Raw genomic sequence first — 24,495 nt, forward strand, 5'->3', positions numbered from 1 at the left:
TATTAAATATTGTTGTTTTGTATCTTCAAGATTGTCATATCCCAATGTTGGAGAATCCTAGATTTAGGGAGTTCTACTTTATGTTGATTTTATAAATAAGTTGGAGTTTAGATTTCTAAGAGAGTTAGTTTTTGTTTGGAATTCTCTTGTAACCCAACAGTAGTGATAAATATAATTTTGTTGCTACAATATGTACTCATGTTTTACTTATGAATGCTCCTAATATACAGGCTCATCTGGGCACTCTAAAACCTCCAATAGTGAGCCTGAAGATTTTTCTGCAAAATATTCCACCAAAAGTCCACAATAACTTTGATACTTAAGCTAGGGCAATGAGATTTTTATGGTAGGCTTATAACTCTAAAATGAACCTTCATTAGCAAATAAGAACATTCCGAACTCATATGACAAACTTACTAAAAATAAGAAGTTCCCATAAATAGTAACCACCTTGTCTACTAGTCATTATTAAAATAGAAAAGACTGAAATGAAAATATTTTTGCATGATGCAAGATTGCTCTTACACCCAGGATGCTCTTGCATCAATGGCATTGCCATGCACAACAAGCAGCGCATGTTGTTGTAGCAACAGACACGATCATCTTGGTAGCACATGCGACTGCCTATGCAACCTCCCCAATGTGGGGTTTTAAAGAAAAGATATAACTTTTATTTTATTTTCTAAATATATATATGTGTGTGTGTATATATATAATTTATATGTATTTATAATTATATTATTTATTTAAAATGATTTTGAAAGCATTTTAACATATTTATGTTTGATATTAATTAATTTAGTATAGTTTAAATTAATTTTAAATTATAATTTAATAAGTTTTGAACTTAATTATTAACTAATTAAATCTAATATATTTTTAAAATATAGTTACTATTTGATTTTTAGGCAAGAGCTTACAATACAATGATAAATTTGTGAGCCTCTTATCAAAGAGATCTTGGGTACGAATCTACTCACACTTCATAAATAATAATAATAATAATTAATCACAACATGTAATAATTAATCTTGGCTTCAGCCTCTTACCTATAAAAAAAATACTTAATATTTGATTTTATTATATTTAGACTTTGAAGATTATCCAATGGAATTGATTTGTAATGGTGAAATAAAATACTGTGGGTATTATTATTAAACGATGGAAATGAAACTTACTTTTATGATCAACCAAACTTGGAAAAAACTATCAACTAGAAAGCCTTGAAAATGAAAACTTGAACTTTATGAGAATTTTATTGAAAACTACATGGTGGAAAACTACACTTGTTTAAATGTCTGTTGTGATGTTTTGTCTTATCTTGTGAAGGGTTTGGGAAAGCTGGTCGTTTGGCCAAATAGGAATGTTACTAGAGGTGGGTAGTTGAGTTTTTTTTTTTAGTGACTTATGTCAAGTATGATTTTTTGATGTAATTCATATGATGAGATCCAATTCTTTTTTGTAAACTCGTGGGTTGTGATTCTTTTGATGTAACCTTCAAGGTTTTGATTTACAATCTATTTGTGATACCATTTTCTCGTATAGAAATTTTAATATTATGGTGATTCTATGAGATATAATTTTATGAGCTTAGGGTAGGTAATCTATGTGTATGTTGGGAAGTGGCTTACAATGGGGGCGGAGCCCTAAAGAGGTTGTCTAGGTAATTCATTGTAAGTTGTATTAATATGTGACAACATTCTCATTAATGGGGTTTAAATTAATGAACAAGAGTCAGTTTGATACCTTGTCCATGCCTTGAGTGCTAGTATAGAATAGGATGGGAGTAGAGAAGGTGCTTGGTTGTGAACTTTCTTCATCGACACACTTCTCCATTTGGAAATTAGGTTTCCTACGTGTCTTATTGTCTTTGGGATTATATTCCACCTTGTGTACTTAGTACCTTTGAGATAGAATGCTTTTAAGATCTTAAGACTTCGATTCTTGTTTTGTCTTTTGGATTCCTATCTACTTGGGCCACTTAGGTTCCATGAAGTTGGGTGGTAGTAATTGTTTAGCCATTGAGATCCAACAACTGGACATCAATGTTGGATGTACCTTTGACATAGATGTTTCATTCTTTCTACTTGATAATTATGTTGTAAGTCCATACTCTAATATTTTGTATTTCAGTTGTTGAGATCCTATAGGATGATGTATCTTATCATGATGTATTTTCTTTTAGCATTTTGTACTCTGCGACATGTGCAGTGGATGAGCATGCACCTTTTGTATTTGTGCATTCTTTTGTGAGCTTTTGGCATGTGTGGTTATTCCTATGACATGGACTTGTTTGATTATAAAATTTAAACTTAACATAACCTATATGTGTGTGTGTGTGTGTGTGTGTGTGTGTGTGTGTGTGTGTGTGTGATTCAATGTTATGGAACCCTTGAGAAAAGTAACTATATTTCTTTACTTATGTATGTATTGTGATGTGTATTTGAGTTATTGCTTCCACATTATTATCTCTTGCATGTTTTAATCTTTCAAAAAAAAAAGTTTAGCAAACTTAACGTCTTTATAGGTTAATTTCTCTTAGGTTCCCTAGCAACATGTTACACCGCATGAGATCTTCAATGAATTCACGAGACTAATTACATGGTTGTTTTTAACTTGAAAGCAAGAAAGGCACGCAAACATCTACCCATAAACACACAATAGATGCAAAGAAGCTAAACAACTGAAAAGTCCAAAACAAATAACTAAGAAATGGCATAAAGACCATTCATCTGACTTCTATATTACAAATAAATTTAAGGAAAGAGGCATATCCATTCTTTCTAGGAATATGAATAATCCAGGCCGAAAGACCAAGTAGTAAACACATTCACAAATAGATGAGAAAGAATTAAGTTTAGAGAACGATATATTAATTCAAAGATCAATCATAAACAAGAGAAAGAAATAAAAATTCAAAATTATAATATATAAATATTTTCTCTCTCTAAACACACAAAAAGAGATCAAAGCTCTTCTTGCCCCTATATATAAATCTCTCATTTAAAATTTGAATCTTTATTCTCCCCTCAATTACAATCAGAAACCAACAGAGATCCTCCTTGTCTACAACACAAAGTCTCGAGCTAAAAAAATTCAATTCTAGAACCCCCTCCATGTTTGATCTTGTATAGTAATAATTTTCCTTGGAGACATCATTCAGTTTAGATAACTGAATCTTGAAACAAAGAATTTTGCAATGTCTAGTTTCATTCCTTATGTCTTTCCTTTATTGCCCAATATATTTTCTCTCTTCATCATTTCACTAGTTTTGATGTTTTATAAATAGTAAATGTATAAGAGAAATAATTAAGGTATTTTCCCACTTAAAATATGCATATATATTTCTTTGGATAGGTGGCACTTGCTGGTGATGAAGTTTTGTCACCATCTTATGACAGTTTTGATAGTGTTGCACTCAGTCGCTCAATATTAAAATTTATAAATAGTATTCATGCTAATTCCTGCACATGAATCATCAATTTGAGTTGATTTACATTGTTTGGATATGTTCTTATACATAATCCTTAATGTGGATATCTTTCATCATTTTCATCCACCATTACAATATCAAATTTGAGTGTAATATTAACTAAGTCTATTGAACTGTTGAACCAATTTGATCTTTTGAACGAGTTCAACCTATTTGAACCTTGAATTGATGAAATTTGAATTTTTGAATTTGGTACTAAACTTAGAACTTGCACTTCAAATTGAACAAACCACTCATGCTTAGTTGATCTTGGTTGAACGTTATGAACTAAAAAATATGTTCAAACCATCTTGAACCAGTATATACTAGTATAAACTTATCTAAACTAATTTGAACCCTTCAAACCTTGTGCAACCTATATGGACCATTTTGAACCTTTTGGAGACATGTTGAACCATATTGATCTGCATTGAACCATTCAAATAGGTTTGAACTATTTTGAACCACTTTGAACTATGTTGAACCTATTTGAACCAGTGAACTTCTGCTTTGAACTTGAACTATGAACCTCTAAACTTCTACATTGAACTTGGTTGTATTTGAACTTGATGAACCTATCAAACTTCTTAGATTGTTTTGAACCAGATTGAGCATGATATGAACTACCCCAAATGAACTTGATGAACTAGTTTGTACCAGTTGAACCAGTTTGAACTAGTTCAAGGTGGTTCAAGGTCTATTCTTGAACTTACAAACACTCAACATGAAAATCAGAGATAGAATGATTGAATTTTAAATTTTAAATGGGGTGTCCATGTGAGGGCTAACACTAGCTCTATAGGGGGACTGCTTTCGATTTGAAATCAGAGAAATGAAACATCTCTAGTTAAAGGATAAGTGTCTAACACCATTGGACAACAAAGTCATTTGAAGGTTGTTTTTTGTAAAAGACAAATCTATTAACTAATAGATTTTTGGTGACTCTATTGGGGAAAGGAATCAAAGGCCAATGTTGTAAGGAAAGAATATGAAAAAAGGGTGGCAAGACAGAAAGAAGAGTTAATAGTTGATAATGAAGGGCCCCCAATGATATCCTCTCATTTCATTTCTTGCATCTATTTAGTCTCCAATGATCAAAGCAACACTTAAGAACCTATAGGAAAATATGACAAAGGTTTGCTTGAATCTTTATTCTCTTGTAATATGGAAAGTTCCAAGTTTGAAAATGATAATAACCAACTTGCTTTAGAGATTTATGTTTGTGAAAAATCTCAGAATAATATGTAATCAGAGGTGGAACCTTTGATTTCTATTTAAAGAGTAGATGAAGTTGATTCTTCATGTTTTGAAATTCATAATCAACCCAAAAAAGAATATTTCTAGTATGAAGATAAAGTTCATGGTGATGATAAGCCTATAGATGAATGGTTTGAAATGAGGAATGACATTCTTTTGGGTGAAGGAGAAAAAATCATGGGAAAATTCATGTCATCTCTTCAACTAGAGGACTTCTCTTAGAATGGCTCAGGTATCAATCCAAACCAAGTTGAAAATGAGATATTGTTGAATTAATCCTCTTTTCATTCTTTTGTGTATGATTCTGCTGGTCTAGATTATGATAATAATGTTGAAATTTATGATGATACAATGATACAAGAGCGGGATGAAATATATTACATGTTTGACGGTGGTCTAATTCTTGATAGAGATGAAGTAGATTTTAATGTGAAATTCAACCCTATGATAGATGAATTTTCTTCCTTCTTTGAATTTAGTCATGATGCAAATGATTATGCAAGAAAAAGTGCTTTTGTAAACAATAACCATGAAGCCTTCACTTTAGCTCATGGAGATGTTCGTCAACATTATTTTTTTTAGCTAGAGAGGAAATCTTGCCTAGGGAATATTATTGATAAACCTTTCGAAAAAAAGAATAATATGATGAAGTTTGGTTGTTCAGGAAAGAATGTTGGATTGAAATTTTTTTTTATGCAATTAGTTTGATGTTCAACACTAAAGAAGTTTCCAAAAGACATTGTTTGGAACTGCTCCATTAAGACACAATTCATTGTTGAAGAAAGGCTCCTATTTTTCGCATCCAGTGGATGACTTTGTGTAAGTAATTTTTGGTTATGGTTCTTATGGTAGGGTTTTTTCCTACCTATGTACATACTATAAATAAATTTTTTTTATGTGTAATTGTAGTCAGAATAATTCCTAGGCTTTTAGCTTGTTGCTTATTTTGGTGTTGTTGTTAGTCTAGATGTTATAGCTTGTAGTTGCCATGACCCCCTCCACCGATATTGCAAGTAGATCCCTCTCCTTTTTTTCATGAATCTATTTCCTAGTGGCATTAGACACTTATCCTTTAACCAGAGATGTTGGAGTTCTCTATTTTCAAATCGAAAGTAGTCCCCCTGTAGAGCCAATGTTAGACCTCACATGGACACCCCATTTAAAATTTTAAAATCAATAATTATATCTCTAATTTTCATGTTGAGTATTGGTAAGTTCAAGAACATAACTTGAACCACATTGAACTAGGTAAAAATTGTTTGGCTGGTACAAATAGGTTCAAAAGGTTCAGAGGTTTAGAGTTCAAGTTCAAAAGCTAAGTTCAGTAGTTCAATATGGTACAATTGGCATAACTAGTTCAAATTGGTTCTAATGGTACAAATGATTTCACAAGTTCATCAAGTTCATTCAGGGTAGTTCATATCATACTCAATTTGGTTCAAAACACTCCAAGAAGGTTCACAAGTTCATCAAGTTCAATTACAACCAAGTTCATTGTAGAAGTTTAGAGGTTTAGAGTTTTGGCTTGAAGCACAAGTTTACTAGTTCAAATAGGTTCAACATAGTTCAAAGTGGTTCAATGCAGATCAATATGGTTGAACATGCCTCCAAAAGGTTCAAAATAGTCCATACAAGTTGGACAAGTTTCAAATGGTTTATATTGGTTCATATAGGTTTAGACTAGTATATACTGGTCCAGGATGGTCTGAACATTGTCATTAGTTTAGAAGGTTCAACCAAGATCAATTAAGCTCATGGTGGTTCATTTAGTTTGAAGTGCATGTTATGAGTTCAGTACTAAATTTAGAAATTCAAATTTCATTAGTTCAAGGTTCAAATTGGTTGAACTGATTTAATAGTTCAAATTGGTCTAGTAGTTAAACAAACTTAGTTAATATTGTACCCAAATTTGATGTCATAATGTTGGATGAAAATGATGACAGAGCTCCACATTAAGGCTTATATAGAAGAAAACTTCCAAAAAAAGTAGATCAACTCAAATTGATGCTTTGCATGTAGGAATTAGCATGACTATTTTTTTTAAATTTGAATGCAACATGTAAATATGAATATGCTAATGACCAAAAAATAGTCATGTTGCAGGGGGCATAACTTTTAATCCCAATGTTGTATTGGGATAAATTTTGGATACAATTGCACAAACCTAATTCTCTAAACTCTCTCTAAACGATTTTTCCAAATTCTTTATGGATTAAAAGTTATAACCAACTAAGTGCATCTCTATCAAAACTATCACAAGATGCTGACAACACTTCATCACCAGCAAGTGCCACCTATCCAAAGAAATATTTATGCATATTTTAAGTGGGTAAATACCTTAATCATTGTTCTTATAACTTTAATGTTTATAAAACAACAAAACTAATGAAAAAATGAAGAGAGAAAAATATATTAGGAAACAAAGGAAAGACATAAGGAATGAAACTAAACATTGTAAAATTCTTTGTTTCATGATTTTGTTATTTAAACTAAATGATGCCTCCAAGGAAAATCATTTATTATACAAGATCAAACATGGAGAGGTAGAGTGTGAAGAGGTGGAAAATGGGGATGGGGACCCACATGTTATTGACAGAGTCCAAGACAAGCCAAAAATGCAACCCAAGGTGGATAGGCCAGGGAATCTTCTAGTGAAATGGGCCTCGCTCTTCGGTGTCAAACCCTCTAGTAAGTCATCTTTCCCTCCGATTAAGATTGTTTCTAGTCTAGAAAAGGGATCATGCATGATTGCAATCCCAGACAAATTAGTTAATCATAGTATTGCTTCGATGGCCTCCATGCTGGTTGGGAAGTGTTGGGCATTCATTTTGCACGAGGTCAACGACAGGAATCCATAGTGTAATTCCTCTCTTGAAAAAAAAACCTTTTAAGGATCCGCTCCAAGGTTCAGTGTTTGTCTTGCGATGTACCAAAATCTGCTTAGTAGAAGATAAATGTGAATGTTCACAAGGAGGCCTATGCTGGTTCTAAAAACCCTTTTATCTCAGAATTGAAGTAAAATCTGTTCGTTGTCTCAAAATATCACACCAAAAGAACAATATTTTTGTATTTTCTATTTTTCAACGAATGCAACTCTAACAATGCAGCTAGTATGAGGTCCTATTCTAACAGGGGGTTAGCAAAGCAAATAGAAAAACTGAAAGCAAATAACATGAAATCAAATAACTTGAAATTGAAATTCCTAAACGGACATAAGCTACAGAACACAACGCGCTGTGAGTTAAACCTTTGAAGAAATCGGTAGGAAACCAATGAAAATAAGAGCAACACTTCCTAGAATCCACCGATGCAATCGTCGATGAGAATATTTAACAAATCGAATGATGTTTCACTCTTCATCAAATTGCAAGGCCACAAAAAGTGAGCTCATGCGAGACAAAAAGCTATGTAGACACAATCGGGTGATCTCTTCTCAAGCTCGTTACATCAACAAAATTCATATATCTGTAGCAAACACCAAAACTAAAAGATCGCACAATCAAAAACAATGCAATAAACCTTTGGCTCAATTACAATCTCATGAATAAAATCCACAAAACAATGACACATTCAGGAAAGAATAACTACACTCCAAATGCTAGCACCAAAAGCATAACTTTATTGCATAATAACGGTGGCTCTTGTTACATTTTACAATGGGGTATTTATAAGAAATCATCTCCTCAATTTGTGTTGAGAGTGAGAGATATCTTAATGCAATAAAATGCTTTTTAACAATAAAAACAAACTAAATATATACAAACTATCAATTAATCTAGTGCATAGAGGGACTCCATCCATATTTTATTCATTAATTGGATGCATGAGTCCTTTACATGTCAAAAATAGAGAAAGCATGAGAGATAAAGTAGGAGGAAGCCATCAGTCAAAGTAGAAGTGCATGGAGACACCAAAATTAGAAGTTGGCCTTTCACTTGATGTGTGTTGGAGTTAACTTGCCATCAACATGTGCTCCCAATGCATGGAAAGTACTATTTTTGGAATTGGTAGTCAACTGTCGACACACCTCTAAATTGTGAACTTGCATGAAAATGCAGAGCTATAGACCTACAGAGCTGTGGACCTCTGTACTTGCAGAGCTGCGGACCTACGTACCTACAGAGCTCAATTCGCCAAAAAATCAAAGTTCTCAATTTTGAAAATAGTTTCTGGGTTTTGCTCAAATGAGGTTTTAGATCACTTTTTGTATACACTCCATGCCCCTTTTTGATGATTTACACCCTCTTTATAGCTAATTACTTTCATAAACTTGCACTCCCTCTACTTTTTCAATCAAAAATCTCAAGGCACCTGACTTGAATCTTGTCCCCAATAGTTGCATAAGATGAGGAACCAAATTTTCTTTATGTGTCCAACCTTTGTATCTTTGACCTTTGTCTTCTCTCCACCTATCCAATCCTTCTCAGCAAGAAACCAAGTGATCTAGATTATCCAAGACGATCAAATATTTGCAACTTTTTCATATTTTTTCACAAATTTTTCTAAGCCTTTTTAAATGACCTTTTTGCAGGTCTTTTGCTCAAAATTTCAAGTCAGAACCTTTGTCGGTCCCTAAAATTGGATAGCCAAAAGCTCTTATTTTAGGGACTGAAATTAGATCTTCAGTTCTTCTTTCCAACGGTGTAAGCGATTCTGAATTCTGAGGCTCGAGTCAAAAGTTATGATCTCGACAAGTTGAGGATGCCATTTTTACCTACAAAAGAAGCAAACATTAGTTCGTAGAATTAACAATGCATAGTAAAGACACACTAGCTACTGAAACAAAACTAGAGGTGAATCCTAAAATTTGGCTAAGCCTAAAATCCTAAAGCCTTGAAATTTGGCTAAGTCTGGATTCTTGAAGCCCTGAAATTTGGCTAAGTCTGGATTTTTGAAGCCTTGAAATTTTCTAGAATCTTTACCTTATCTCGGGGAGGTTTGAAACCTATCTCAAAAGATTCATTGCATATATTAAAATATATCTTAAGTATAAGAAATTAAGGAATTAAATATAAGGAATTAAGGAATTAAATATACGTCAACTTATACTTAAACGATATATTTTAAACCCCTCTTATGGCTACTCAGACAAAATTGGAGGTGAAAGGGCAGCTTAGCAAGGGTACATGGTGCCTTGGGAGTGCAGCGGCGCGAATGCACACAAGGTGCCTTCATCGTGCATGCGAGCACAATTACGAACTGTGATAGAGCGCACTGCGGCGCGCTCATGATGGTGCGCAATAGCACACACACTCACAGCAGAGTGTGCGGTCGTGTGCGGTCATGTGAGCACATGGTAGAGTGTGCCCGTGCAGTGGCACGCGCAAGTGCACAATAGAGCATGCAGCGACGCACGCGCACGCGACGGTGCGAGCGCACGGCGACTCACACGCAATGACCACGATTGGTGGCGCAAATTTGTGCAGTGCTTTCAAGATTTTTTTTTTTTTTTGTTTTTTGTTATTTTTTCAATTTTTCAATTTTTCAAATATTTGACTCTAAAATCCTAAGGTCTAAAAAAAAAATTTCTTCTCCCAACTCCCGAACTATGAGTCTAGGAGTCGAAAAAAGTAGGGGGTCCCCATTCCTAATGAGGAATGGGGCGTGTGTTGTGGACACCACAACAGGAAGTTTATCGATCAAAGGCCAAACATTGATGTAGCGTGGTCCTTCACCATGAAGAAATGACATCTAAAAGGTCAAGTCAATGTTATCGTGATGGAAAATGGGTTTCTCTCTTTTGACTTCACCTATAATGAGGACATGGCTAATATTTTGTGTGAAGGGCCTTGGAGCATAGGATGGGCAACACTGGTGTTGCATAAATTGTCTTCAAAATTGGACTTAAATGAATCCTTTTTTTAGCAAGCTCCAGTGTGGGTTAGATTCCTTGAGCTGCCCTTGGAATTCTGGAATGAGAATTTTTTTGGGTGTGGTTAGTTCTTTTGGAGAACTTTTATCTATTGATCCTATCACTACTTCTAAGAGCAGACTAACCTATGTAAGGATATGTATAGGAGTTAGGGAAGGGGATGATATGCCAGAAGTGTTGTGTTTTGAGTCTAAACTCGGTACTCATATTCAGCAATTGGACTATGAGAGTGTTCCTTTTGGATGCTTTCATTGTTTAAAGACTAGAGATAAGGCTTTTCAATGTCTGAAAGAAAAGATGGATAAGAAGAAGATTCTTTTGTCTTCTTATCTCAATAGGGACAAGAAATTTTGCAAGAAGAAGACCACCATCTTAGGCCAAAAGGATGGTTCTAAAATGGCTAGTCAGAAGGTTGTAGAAGTTAAGAAGGATGGAAATCAAAAGCTATCATCTTCTGTTGTAATATCTCAGACCAAAGATGAGAAGTTTTGCAATAGGTTAATCATGTGGTAATTGAAAGCAAGGAAGCTTCACAACAGATTATGCTAGAGGCTAATTTGGAAGGGATCTCTAAAGAGTCTGAAGGGGGGTGTGTCTTGACCTCCAAGGAAGAAGAAAAGGATAGAGTAAAGAAGGATATAATTATTTATCAAGGTCTAGAGGATAATCTTGTTTCCTTTAGAGTAGGAGATGAAAGAGTAGTGGAGAATGATGTTTTGGAGAAGGTTCTTAATGATTGGGAGGATCTTCCAAGTACTCCAAAGAATGCTCTTATTGTATCTAGGTCATTGGACATTGAATTGGAAAGAGAAGTTTTTCTTTCCCCTAAGCCTAGGAAGAAATATATTAGAGAACCCTCTTTGGCGTCTTTGGTGGAGACTAGAAGTAGCTATAAATCGGATGTGGGAACAGTGGCTAGAAGAGGTAGAAGAATAGAGAAGCAAACCAGAGAGGAGGAGACTAGAAGATGTTTGGCAAATGGATGCCAGAGAACTCTTCAGGAGTGTTCCAAGAATGGAAAATGAAGATTATTTCATAGAATATTAGGGTCCTAAATGGAGCCCACAAATAGAAAATTATTAGGAATTTGATCAGAGATCAGAGACCTGATATTATGATGATCCAAGAAACTAAGATGAAAAAGGATTTTCTAGGGAAAATTAAGTTTAGTAGCATGATGAGTGGGAAGGCTTCGGATTCAGAGGGTGCTTCTAGTGGTCTGTTGACCCTATTTAATAACAAGCATTTTAGAGTTGAATTAGTTTTTAATGAAGGTAATATTCTTTTATGTAAAGTTTATCATATTTAATCCAATGAAAAATAGTTTTTGCTGAATTTATATGCTCCTAACAATAAAAGAGAAAGAAATAATTATTGGACTAAAGTAGGAGAGCTGGTGTAGAGTAGTAATTTAAAGAAAGGTATCATTATGGGAGATTTCAATACCCCTCTAGTGGATGAGGAGAAGATGGGTGGTCTGACTCTGGATTAGGAAAGTAAACAAGACCTCTCTAGCTTCATCAATGGTTTGGCTTTTTTGGATCTAGATCTAATGGGAGGTGTCTTTACTTGGTCAAACAAACATATTGAGCAGGATTGTATCCAGGTCAAATTGGATAGAGCTTTAATCCCTCCTGATTGGCTACAGTCTTCCTCTTGTAGGTTAGCTCTTCTGCCTAGAGTGGGTTTTGACCATTCTCCTATCTCCCTCTCGGTTGTTCCTCCAGGACCTAGAAGGAACCCCCCTTTTAGATTTGAAAAAATGTGGACCACTCATCTTGATCTTTTGGATAAAGTTAAAAATCGGTGGGGAATAGATGTGGAAGGCACTACTATGTTTAGAGTTTCCAGGAAACTGAGTAATGTTAAGTAAAGTTTGGAACAAATTTGATTTTGGCCATATCTTTCTTGAGAAAGATGACTTGTCTGATATAATTTTTTTCTATTGAAACCTCTATTCAGCAAGATGGGTATGATGAGCTTAATAAGGAGGCTAAGTTGTCTATTTTTTTAGACTTACATAATATTATCAGCAAAGAGGAGAAGTTCTGGAGACAAAGATCTAGGATTAACTAGCTAAAAGATGGAGATCAGAATTCGAAGTTCTTTCATATAACCACTCTCAAGTATAGAGCTAATAACAAAATTGTTGGTATCAAGAAAGGGCAAGATCTGCCGACTAAGGAGAATGATATATCAGTTGAAGTAGTATCCTTCTTCTCCTCTCTCTTTTCTTGGGACCCTTTGCTATCTAAGGTGGACCAGGCAGACATGGTTGCTTGCATTCCTCAGATCATCCAACCTCACCATAATTTAATGCTTCAAGCTATTCCTACTGCTTTTGATGTTCGTGAAGCTCTCTTTTCTTTGCTTGCTAATAAATCTCCAAGCCCATATGAGTTTCCAGCCTTCTTTTTTCAAATGTATTGGTAGGTGGTGATGGAAGATGTGGTGAAGGCAGTTCAGGAATTCTGTGGAGCCAGGAGCATTCTTAAGGAGATTAATTCCACCTTCTTGGTTCTCGTTCCCAAAGTGCCTGGGGCTAACTCTTTGGACAAGTTTAGACCTATTAGTTTATGTAATTCCTTTTACAAGATTATTTCGGAGGTGCTTACTTCTAGGTTTCTCAAGCTCCTCCCTTTGATCATATGGCAGCAACAAATGGGTTTTGTTCTGGGTAGACAGATTTTAGACTCAATCATGATGGTGCATGAAGTGATTCACTCTATGGAAGCTGACAAACGGGAAGGGATATTGCTTAAACTGGACCTCTCTAAAGCCTATGACCGAGTTGACTGGTCTTTTCTTGATATGGTGCTCAAGGTTTTTGGGTTTGATTTAAAAGTTTGTAAGTTGATATCTCAGCTTGTTTCTACTTCCTCTCCTACTGTGTTGGTTAATGGAGCTCCTTCAAATTTTTTCAAACCCTCTAGAGGTCTTCATCAAGGGGATCCTCTCTCGCCTATTCTCTTCATTATCCTAGCTAAATGTATAGGAAGGCTTATTGAGAGAAAGAAGGATGGTAGAATCAAAGGGACAAAACCTTCCTCTAAAAGTGATCCTTTCTTGCATCAACATTTTGTTGATGATACTATCATGGGGGGGGGAGGCTTCAATTAAGGAGGCAAAAGCTATAAAGGAAGTCCTGGATATCTACTCCAGAGGGTCGGGTTAGCTTATTAATTAGGATAAGAGCTCTTTATACTTTATTAATACCCCAGAGGACAGACAAAGAAAAAATTCTAGGATTCTAGGTTGTGGAGTGAGAAATTTTCCCTCTACTTACCTTGGGCTTCCTTTGGGAACAATTCCTCTTAACTCCTTCTAGAACAATATTATGAACAGGTTCAACAAAAAGTTAGTTGGCTAGAAAGGAGCCACTCTTAACCAAGTTGGCAAATGCCAACTAGTTAAATCCACCCTTCAAAACTTGCCTGTGTATGCTTTGAGTCTTTTTGTGATTCCAGTGAAATTTGTTGAGAGGATGGAGAAAATAAAGAGGGATTTCTTATGGACTGGTGTAGAAGGGAAAAAAAATATATCCTCTTGTTGCTTGGGACAAAGTTTGTCTCCCTAAGAAATATGGAGGTCTTGGTATAAGGAAGCTTACTCATCTAAATAAGGCTCTTTTGGCAAAGCAATTATGGCGTATCTTCAACAGCGTTGGGGAATGGAGAGACATTTTGGTTAACAAGTATATTAAGAGGCCTTCAATTCAACTCACCTTTTTAGTGAGGATATTCCTAGAGGATCTGCTATCTGGAATGGTTTTCTAAAAGCCAAGGACCTGGCTAAGGCAAAAGTTTCTTGGAAATTGGGGAATGGGGAGGATATCCAGTTATGGTCTGATAGTTGGCTTATTCAGGGTCCCCTTATGAACAATCATGTCTATGAAGTTTGGGTGAATCACTGTATTCAACATTTTGGGCTAAAAGTTAGTAACTATAGGAATGACCAAGGTTGGAAAGATCTGTCTATTCTCTCTGAAGATCTAAATCCAATCATGTTAATGTTAAATTCTATGGCTCTCAGCAACAAGAGGGATGAAATGATTTGGGGGGACAATTCCAATGGAAACTACTCTGTTGCTTCAGATTATATGGCTCTTTGGAGCTTACAAGAGAAGCCTCAATGGTTGAGAGCTTAGCTCCCTGGCCTCATACCAAAAATCAATATATTTTATTACCTGGCCCTACAAAATAAAATCCTCACTTAGGATAACCTTGTAAAAAGAGGACAAATTATGCCAAGCAGTTGTATTTTATGTAAGAACCAGCAGGAAATAGGCAACCACTTGTTCATACACTATTCCTACTCAAGGGAGGTTTGGGATTTCCTTACCCAAGACTTAGGGATTAGCTAGTGCATGCTAGATAATCTCCTAGATTTTTTTAGACAATGGAAAAATTTGTTCAATCTATCTGTGTTGCAAGAATTAAGTACCTAGATCTTACCTCACTACTGTTGGAGCATATGGAGGGAGAGGAATAATAGAATCTTTAGAGACAGAGAGGAGCTGACCATAGTGCTTGGGAAGAAGATTTATAAAAATATAAAGGAAAACTACCTAGTAAGGAAGGGGGAAATATCGAAGTGGGTGGTAGAAAATTTGAGAAGGAAAAAGATGGAATGTTAACAAGACAGGAAGCCAAGTGGCTTCTCCCCCCAGAAGGATGACATAAAGCCAACTTTGATGGGGCCTCCAAGGAAAATCCTAGCTCCTTGGGAAGTGGAGGCATAATAAGGAATGAATTTGGTGAGGGAGTAGTGGCCTTCTCTCTCCCACTGGGTTTCCAAACTAATCACTGTGTGGAAGCAAGTGTTGATTGCCATGTGGTGAAACTGGCTTTTGAAGTTGGAGTTACTAATCTCTGGTTTGAAGGGGATTCGAATAACATTATTAAATGTATTAATGGTGATTCTCATTATTCATGGTCAATTGCAAATCTAATTAAAGAGACATGTGAGACTCTTGCTAAATTTAATAGAGTCCATGTCACTCATGTTTTCTGGGAAGCAAACCCTTTGGCAGACTGGTTCACAAATAAAGGTGTCAAATCTGACCAAAAGATGACCTGGCAACCGGGAAAGAGTTTTTTGGTGGATGTTAAGAGTCTGATCAAGCTAGATAAGATCTAAGGGAGTACAGAGGAGATCAATTTGCAATTATGACTAGGAATGGTTTTTGGGAAAAGGGTACGATTCATAAAGGTTGTATTGGAAAGTGCAAGAGGTGGAATTTATTACAGTTTATTCAACACACTTTATGGGTCATTTTTTGCATATGCAACTTGTGCTATTGTAAGGTTAATTTCTTCGGCTTTTTTCTTAAACATAGAGGTCCCCATCAGGCGATGAAGTTACAATGTGATGTGTTTATGAGAATTGTGGGAATGCAAAGTGCTGAAATGGTGGGTGAAAGGTGCACAAAAGCATCGGTGGGAAAGACAGAAAAATTGAGAAGTAGGGACAAAGTGTGGGAGAAGCTGGAACAGGGCAAGATTGCAAGATATATCATGAAGCTACATGGTTTTGATCAAGATGTGACTGACAAAATGGTTAGCTCATGGAGGGACAGTAGAGTCAAAGTGAATGGGGTTTCATTTTTTATAATGGAGGAGGTGATTTCGAGTGTAACTAAGATTCTGATGGAGGGTTTTAAGTTCTTCAAGGACAAAAAGCTCTTGGCCAATGCAATGAAGGACTTCGTTGAGAAAATTAAGGAGCTGAATGCCCTGAAAAAGAGTGATACGTTCTATGATCCAAATTCCATAATGAAACTATGGAGGTATGTTTTGCATGCCATCATCGAGTACATTACTCTTGACCCTAGGTTTGATCGTGTTTGCACCCACTGTTTCATTCTTTTGAATCATTTTTGGCATGATAGTAAAGTTTTATTTCCTTTCTATTTGTTGACTTCCATGAGCAAGGTGGTGTTTAGCTTCAAAAAGAAGCCCATTATTAACCTTGCTTTGCATGAGGGGTTGTTATTGCTTATCTACAAGCACTTTAAGGCTCAAATGATAAGTAACATCCCCTCATAGGCTGGGAAAGAGGAAAATGATAGCTCAAGCTACTCCTCTAACTCAGATGATATTCAAAGCATTAGCTTTGAGGAAGGGGGGTTAACTTTCTCTGGTAAAAAAGTTACGCCACATGATAAGAAGTCACCCTCTCCCATTACCCCTAGTAGAAAAAGCCCTAAGGGTCATGGTCAAAAGATGCTTGGGAATGAGGAGAAGGACTATAGTGATGAAGAGGAGGACATGGAAACTGAAAATGAGGTTAAGGAGAAGCAGGAGGAAAAAAAGGAAGACCGGGGTGGGAAGAAATGCAAGTGGATGGGATTGGAGGATGAGAGGACGTAGAGGGAATTAGATATGTCTTCACTGCTTTTCTCCCCTGTCCATCCTCAAGCCCATCCAGATGAGTAGAAAAAGGACAGTATTGGAGATGAGGGGGGGAAAGTGTTGGCCAAAGACAAGAGGAAAGCCTGAAGGAATTTTAATGTGAGGACAATGAAAATGGGTATTTTCAGAGAAGTGATGAATCCCCAGATTCTGGTGGACAACTAGGAGGAGTCGCGGCTTGAAGAGCTAATTAACCCTACGATTGTGGTAATCTCTGATAATGCCAAGGAAACTAGGATGAACCTTTTGAACAACGCCTGCAATAGCATGATTGACAATTTTAGGTAAATCAAGTGGCTTTTTCATGAGCTAGAGGAGGTTAAGGAGAAGGTGGGTCAAATGGAAAGAGCCAGGAATCTGACAGGTCTTGAGAAAGGGACAGACTAGGATGATATAATTAGCTCGGCAAAAAGGAGGATTCTCAACCTAAAAAATTACAACCACAATCTGTTGAGCCAGATGATCTCACTGCTCAACTCGAAAAATGAGAATATCCTGTCTTTAATTAGTTTGCTTAAAGATAGAGGAATGTTGGGGGATGAGGAAGGAAATTATAGGGAAAAAGCCAGATCTGATGATGAAATTGCCACGGGTATCACTTACACTTTTCTGGACTAGGATATTCACAAGACTCATCAGTAGGAGGCTGAGGAGAACCAGATGGCCTACGAGGCTGCCCAGGTCATGCAAGAGCTGGAAAGAAAGAACGGGGATTAGCTCTTTTCTATCCTTTTGTTTCTAGCTATTCCTTTTTTGTCTAGCTTTTTATCCTGGCTTTTGTCTGTTTTGTTTTTCAAAAAATAGTGTGGCCTTTCCTATGGCCTTTGTTGTTTGGCTAGGCCTCGTGCTTTTTATCAGCCTTTAGAGTTGTTCTTTTTTGGCTAGGCTTTTAACGCTTATTATCAACCTTGTTTATGTTTTAACTCTTGGGTTGCAGGGTCCCTGTAAAACCTGTTTATCTAATCAAATACATGGAGGGGGTTTTAGAATTTTCTTTTTCAACTAAAAACTTTGTGCTATAGACATGGAGGATCCCTTTTGGTTTTTTATTGTAATTGAGGGAAGAATGAAGATTTTGATTTTAAACCAGTGATTTGTATAGAGGAGCAAGAAGAGCTTTAATATCTTTTTGTGTTTTAAGAGAGAGGAGATAATTATATATCATAACTTTGAATTTGGATTGTTTGTCCTTTGTTTTTGATTGATCTTTGAATTAATGCAACATTCTTTGAACTTAACTTCGTCTCATCTATTGGTGAATGCATTTTCCACTTGGTCTTTGAGCCTAGACTATTCATATTCCTAGAAAGAATGGATATGCCTCTCTCCTCCTTAAATTTATTTATAATGTAAAAGTTAGATGAATGGTCTTTGTACCATTTCTTAGTTATTTTTTTTCATTTGTTTAGCTTTGTCACATCTATTATGTGCTTATGGGTAGATGTTTGTGTGCCTTTCTTGCTTTCAGGTTAAAAGCATCTTTGTAATTAGTCTTGTGAATTCATTGAAGATCTCATAGGGAGTTGTACCCAGGACAATTAGAGGGTGCTTATGTATTTGAATTGCAAAGAGACCCAGCTATTAGTCACATATATTTGTCTTCTTGGTTTGGCATTCAAGAGTCATTTTAAGGTTATTTTTTTAAAAGACAGATTTGTTAACTAACACTACTAGATGGGTCACTAAAGGTAGTAAAGTGTTGTAAAAGGAAATATGGTATTGTAAAAGAAAGCTATGACTAAAAGAGTAGTGTAAAGGGAAACACTATTTTTTTTCTTCTGCTTTTTTCTTTTTAAAATAAACATGAAAATAAAATGAAAAATAGTATGTTTCTATTCTTTTTATAATTGAAAAATACACGTGTATGATCTAACTAATCAAAGTAGAAGGTATAATGCATGAAAGATATATGTTCGCCAAAATGCGATGTATGAAAAGGGAATCAACTAAAAGCATAGTTTTCCCTGATCTATGATATACATTAGAATAAGGAACCACCTCAAGACAAATCAAATTAATGCCACCTAGTAGAAGGGATGGTAATACAAGTTTTTGCTTTTGGGGTTTCTATTCCTTTGTTGCTTAAAATTGGAAAAGGATGAAAGGGACTATTATATAAATAAATGAATGAAACAAGCAATGATCTAATCATAATGAAATTAGGTGTAGAAAGAGGTTAGGATAGATTTGAATGCACCTAGAACCAAAATAGGAGAAGTGAAGACACTTATCTTAATTTCAAAATCGTAAAACTAGTTGTAACTAATTTTCAGAGATCCGAAGGCTTCAATGTGACTATAGGCCATGTCTCACTACTTTTTGGAGGGTACAAAGTGACTAGAACAATCTATACCTAGGTTTTCTACTAAACAAGTTATAGAATGATCTTTTTCATGTTGTCATGCCATAAAAGTTTTAATAGCTATTTTTTGGGGTCTTTTGCACATGCATATTTGAGAAACATGTGTGGGTGGTTATTTAGGGGTTTGCCTCAATTGACTTGGTGATTACACCTTTACGAATAACCGATGTGACAAAAATAATGTGTAGTGCTTATGAATCTAGATTATGTCTAAATTGTTATGAGATAAAATGCTTAAATGTAATGTGAAGATCTACCCTAATGTGATAGAGTAAACCTTATATAAAAATGTAATTAACATGTGATCTAGAACATGTAAAATAATAGGTTTGGAGCACAACTATATATACCTAAAGATAAAAATAAATTATATCCATTTATCCAAATTGGAAAGATACAATCTTGACAATCATTAATTAGTGATGTACTCATCATCACCATAATGTTTTTGTAGCTCCACCATGATGCTACAAAAATGTTTAAATACTTGAATGTTTGATAGAAGATTGATGTAGCCTTGATTCAAAGTCTCCACTTCATGTGATATCTTCCAAATGGTCCTCCAACCTTGAAATTTATTTTATCTTACCAAATGAAGTGTAAGGCTTGCTTGTATACGAAAGCAAGAGATAAAATCAAGAGAGTCAACTATAGCTCTTAATCCTTCACTGAATCACCAAGACAAGGACCAAATTTAAATTTGAGCTCAAAATAAGGGGTATAGATTGGCTGAGTTGTTCTATACCTGGGTATAGATTTATTCCTCTTCGTGCTTGGAGAACATTACAACTTTACTTAGGCAATGCATCACTCAGTTAACCCTAAAATGACATACTTAACACTAAAATTTATTACTTATCCATTTTATACCTCCTATTTCAAGACTAGATTGAAACTATTGGTCCTAAACACTCAGTGGAAGTAGGAAAAGAGTTGACAACTAGTTTAGAGGCCAAGATAGAACACTAAAACCAAAATTGGTGACATGTGGCCTAAGAGTTGAAATGAATTATTTGATTGGAGAGAAATAGAGGAGCACACTTTAAGATAAGGGGTTATGTTGATTTTAAACAAGATTGAAGGGACAAAGGACCTATATTTGAACTTAGGTGTTCACTAAGTGTAATTATGAAGTTTTATTATGCAGACTATAATAAAATCATATTGATGCAATTTGTAAACAAATGTGAAATTGTACACCACTTAGTTGCTTACAATTTGCAATAATACAATTGCCACATTAGCAATTATACCTCCTAACCACATTAAAATAATCCACAATAGAAAAATAATGAAACCATACCACCACAAACCATATCCAGAATAATATGAAAATATTAGACCACTACCAAAAAATATGAACATCACATAATACACCACTAGAGCACAATTTTTTGGAGCACCATCATCTCAGCACTAGCCTCCAGACCAACAAAATCTCAAAACCACATCAATATAATAGAGATATTGAGAATAATACCAACTGCCAAGGTAGAATGTTGCCATCAATAAAATCCACATTGACACATCAATAACTTCGTAACATTATCAACAACATCAACAATTTTCCATCAAAGACAACCATATAACAATAATGAACCTACTACTATTGTTGTTGTTGCTACTAATACTACTACTTTGCAAGAGTAGAACTCTATGCAACAAGCAATAAAATCCTCTTGTCAATAATCCCCTCCTTTGTTGTTGATGACAACATCCATAAATAAAAATCACCATTTCACATTTGAACACAATCTAATCGCATGGCTCTTTCATTCATTCTCTCCATCTTTGACATCAAGAAAAAGTTGAGTAACACACATTACTTTTTTGAGGGAAAGCCCCATACATTAATCCATACCAAGAATTAATTTCAATTTTTAAAAATTGAGAACAAAAAGATTAATAAAAACCAAAATATATATTTAAAACAAATCAAATCTAACTTAAAAAACAAAGAAGATGTTTCTAAATTTACAATCCCAACTTTAAAGGAAAATAAAATAAACTTGAATTATGACATTTTAAAGATAAAATCATAAACTCATTCAAAATACACAAACTAATAGAAATTAAATCACAAAAGTTTTGAATAATATATTAAAAATGTTAGATATAAACTTAATACCCGTGTCAAAAAGGTCAAAAATTTTACTAAATCATCCAAAAATAGAACCCAAACAAGGGTTGTTTTGCTCTAGCTGGAGTCCCTGCCTATTGCAAACTTTTTTCCTTTTTCTTTTTTAAATGTCCATAAAAAATAAAAATGATAGTTTGTGTGATGGTTTATTGATTTTGGGATTTTAAAAAAAGTAAAAATAAAGATTATGTGTGATGGTTTTAAATTGTTGCTTGAATTATATTGTAAATAAAATATAAATAACCAATTTAAATTTCATTTTAAATTAAGCATTTTGTACATTAGATTATAAGAAATATTGAAATAGTAATTTAATTAAAATAATTAATAGATAGAACCAAAAGATACCATTAGTCATATAGCGAAAAGAATGAACTGAACAACATGAACTTGAAAAGGAAAGACATTTTGAAAATAACTTTAATAACTATATATGGTGAGTATTATTTGATCAAAGTATTAAAAACATTGAAAGACTTATGACATAATGTAGCATATATTAAGTCTGAAAAAAATCATGACCTACTGTAGCATATGTTCTTAAGTATAAGAAAAAAGTGTAGTTGTAATTGCTTTTGTTATGACAAAATTCTTCACTAGGTAGTGCCTAGTTTTTCATTGTAGAAGATAAAATTGATAGATGCTTTTCCCTTGCTTTAATTCTTTGCATTGCTTTCCGCTGTCATTTGACCTCCATTTTATAGAGATGAGGTTGTTAGTTTTAAATGCTAAAAAATAGTATGATGGTATGACAATAATTTTGTAAATACAAGTGTTATGATTATGTGAACTTACGTTGTTATTTTTTGTTGCAATTGAAATGATGTTATTGTTCATCTCCATTGTGAAAGTGCCTTGAATTTCAAACCTTCGTATCATGAACACTATTGAAGACATGTCTTTTTTATAAATTTCAAATGGTACTTGGGCAAATTGTGGAAAGCGTTGTTGGAGGATTTTGTCATGAATGTTACAATTAATAAATTTATCTTCTATTTGTATTATGCATTGCAAAAATGGTTCATATTTGAAGGTTGATATTTTTGCACATGTGATGCAGTGCATGTTGTTTGTGGTGGAGGCTTGGGGCAAAGAAGTTGATTGGTGACAAGAGATGCATAATAGCTGGTATGGTGGTAGATAAACATTTTTTACCTTCAACAAGCCGGTCACCTATACGTGAATTGCATATGTAAGAATAATTTTAAAAAAAAAGCTATTTTCAATGTCAATGTTGCTGATTTGAAAATGTTTGATTTTTTTTGTTTTTACCTGGAAAATTGTTGAAACATGTTTTTGTAGAGCATCTTTTGAGCTGACATTGTTGATGTTCTCAATAAATGTTGATGGTGATGTCTTAATGATGTTTGTGCCCTTTGGACTAGCACAAACAACATTCTTCAACAATAGTAGTGGTACTTTTATTGTTGCAAGTATTTTTTGTAGTTTTGCATAAGCTTGAACATTATATTTTGGATCTGTGAGCTATAAATTGTGGATATGCATTAGCCATTGTTAAATATAGTTGTATTTTATTAAAATAATAAAATATATTGTAATACATAACCACAAAATCTTATCGATGTTGTGTCTGATGTTGATTTCCCATCTTTGACATGTAATTGAATTTCATTTGGTGTCTGGTTGTGTCCTGCAACTAGGACTCCCAATGTTCCAATTGGGTAGGTACTTGGTGATTGGATAATTTGAGATATGGTTGAGTCAGGCATTAATTTTTGTTGCTCGCACACTTTAGCAATATTTTCAATAGATGTCTCTACAGTAAGCTAAAGGCAATAATCAATGTCACCTCTTTCAAATGTTGTTTTTTTCTTTATTTGAAAGTTTGTTATATGAACACTTGCACCAGGCAAAAGCTAGTTAAGAAATGTGTCAATTAGCTAGTTGGTGATATTTACTATAGTTGGTTTGATAGTCAGTTGCCCATCTGCATCCATAAGGTCAATGTGCACTATCTGTGCTTTGGCTGGGCTAGTTGGATTTTTGGCATATGCAGGACCATAAGTTACAAGTACATCACCTTCAAATGTAGTGGTAGACTATGTTTCAGAAATGTCCAGTATGTTAGAAGGGTGTTGTGCTTCGACTTTCAACCTGTAAAGAGGTGACATTTTTTATATTAGATAATGAATTACAGTGAAAGTTGATAACAATATTATACAAGTGTAATATAATTCTTACCTTTTTTCTTGGTGGTTTTTGACATTGCTATTTTGTGGTAATTCCATTTTTTAATGTGCACTATCTTTTAGTTGACAATATTTTTCATAAAATGGTTTTAAGATATGTTAGACAATTACTACTAAAAAAGTTATGAGTATAAAATAATGAAATAGATTTTTTAAAGTTTCAGAAAGATTTTGTATTATAGAACTAATAGCATGATGCTGAAAATGAACATGCAAGATGAAAAATACTTCGAAAATAAGTCATTTAACCAAGTTAAAAGATAGGATTGTACATGCATCACCTGAGATACGAGGAACATAATGTTGTCATGATACCTATTCAAGGCATTGAACACTTGCTTTATTTTGATTGAAGGAGATTGCAATTGTATAGGCTAAAGTTGGATTTGCAAAGATATTGTGTAATGGTCTGACCAAAATGTATCTAGGACAACAAAATGTGTAGTAGCAATATCAATATTATGAATCCAAAATTGTTCCAACAAACTTCTTGTATGTATTGTTGGGTTGTAACCAATCAAGAATAGTGCATGTTGTTGCATAAGGTTGATGAGCATTGTTTTTTTATTTGCAGAACATAGAATGTCAATGTTGAAGTCTCCTATAATAATGAGTTTGCAATTTGTTAGCAATGTGGTAAAGATATTTAGTATTAGATTTAATATGTCATCCATGGGTGCACTTGGTCTATTGTATACATTTGTGATGCACAGAGTATTGCCATCATGCAAGATATCAATAGTCAATGACTCTAGACATTTTGTTGCAA

This window comes from Cupressus sempervirens, chromosome 2 (genome assembly GCF_028749045.1).
Source record: "Cupressus sempervirens isolate cs-2001-9-10 chromosome 2, ASM2874904v1, whole genome shotgun sequence".
Classification (NCBI taxonomy): Eukaryota; Viridiplantae; Streptophyta; class Pinopsida; order Cupressales; family Cupressaceae; genus Cupressus; species Cupressus sempervirens.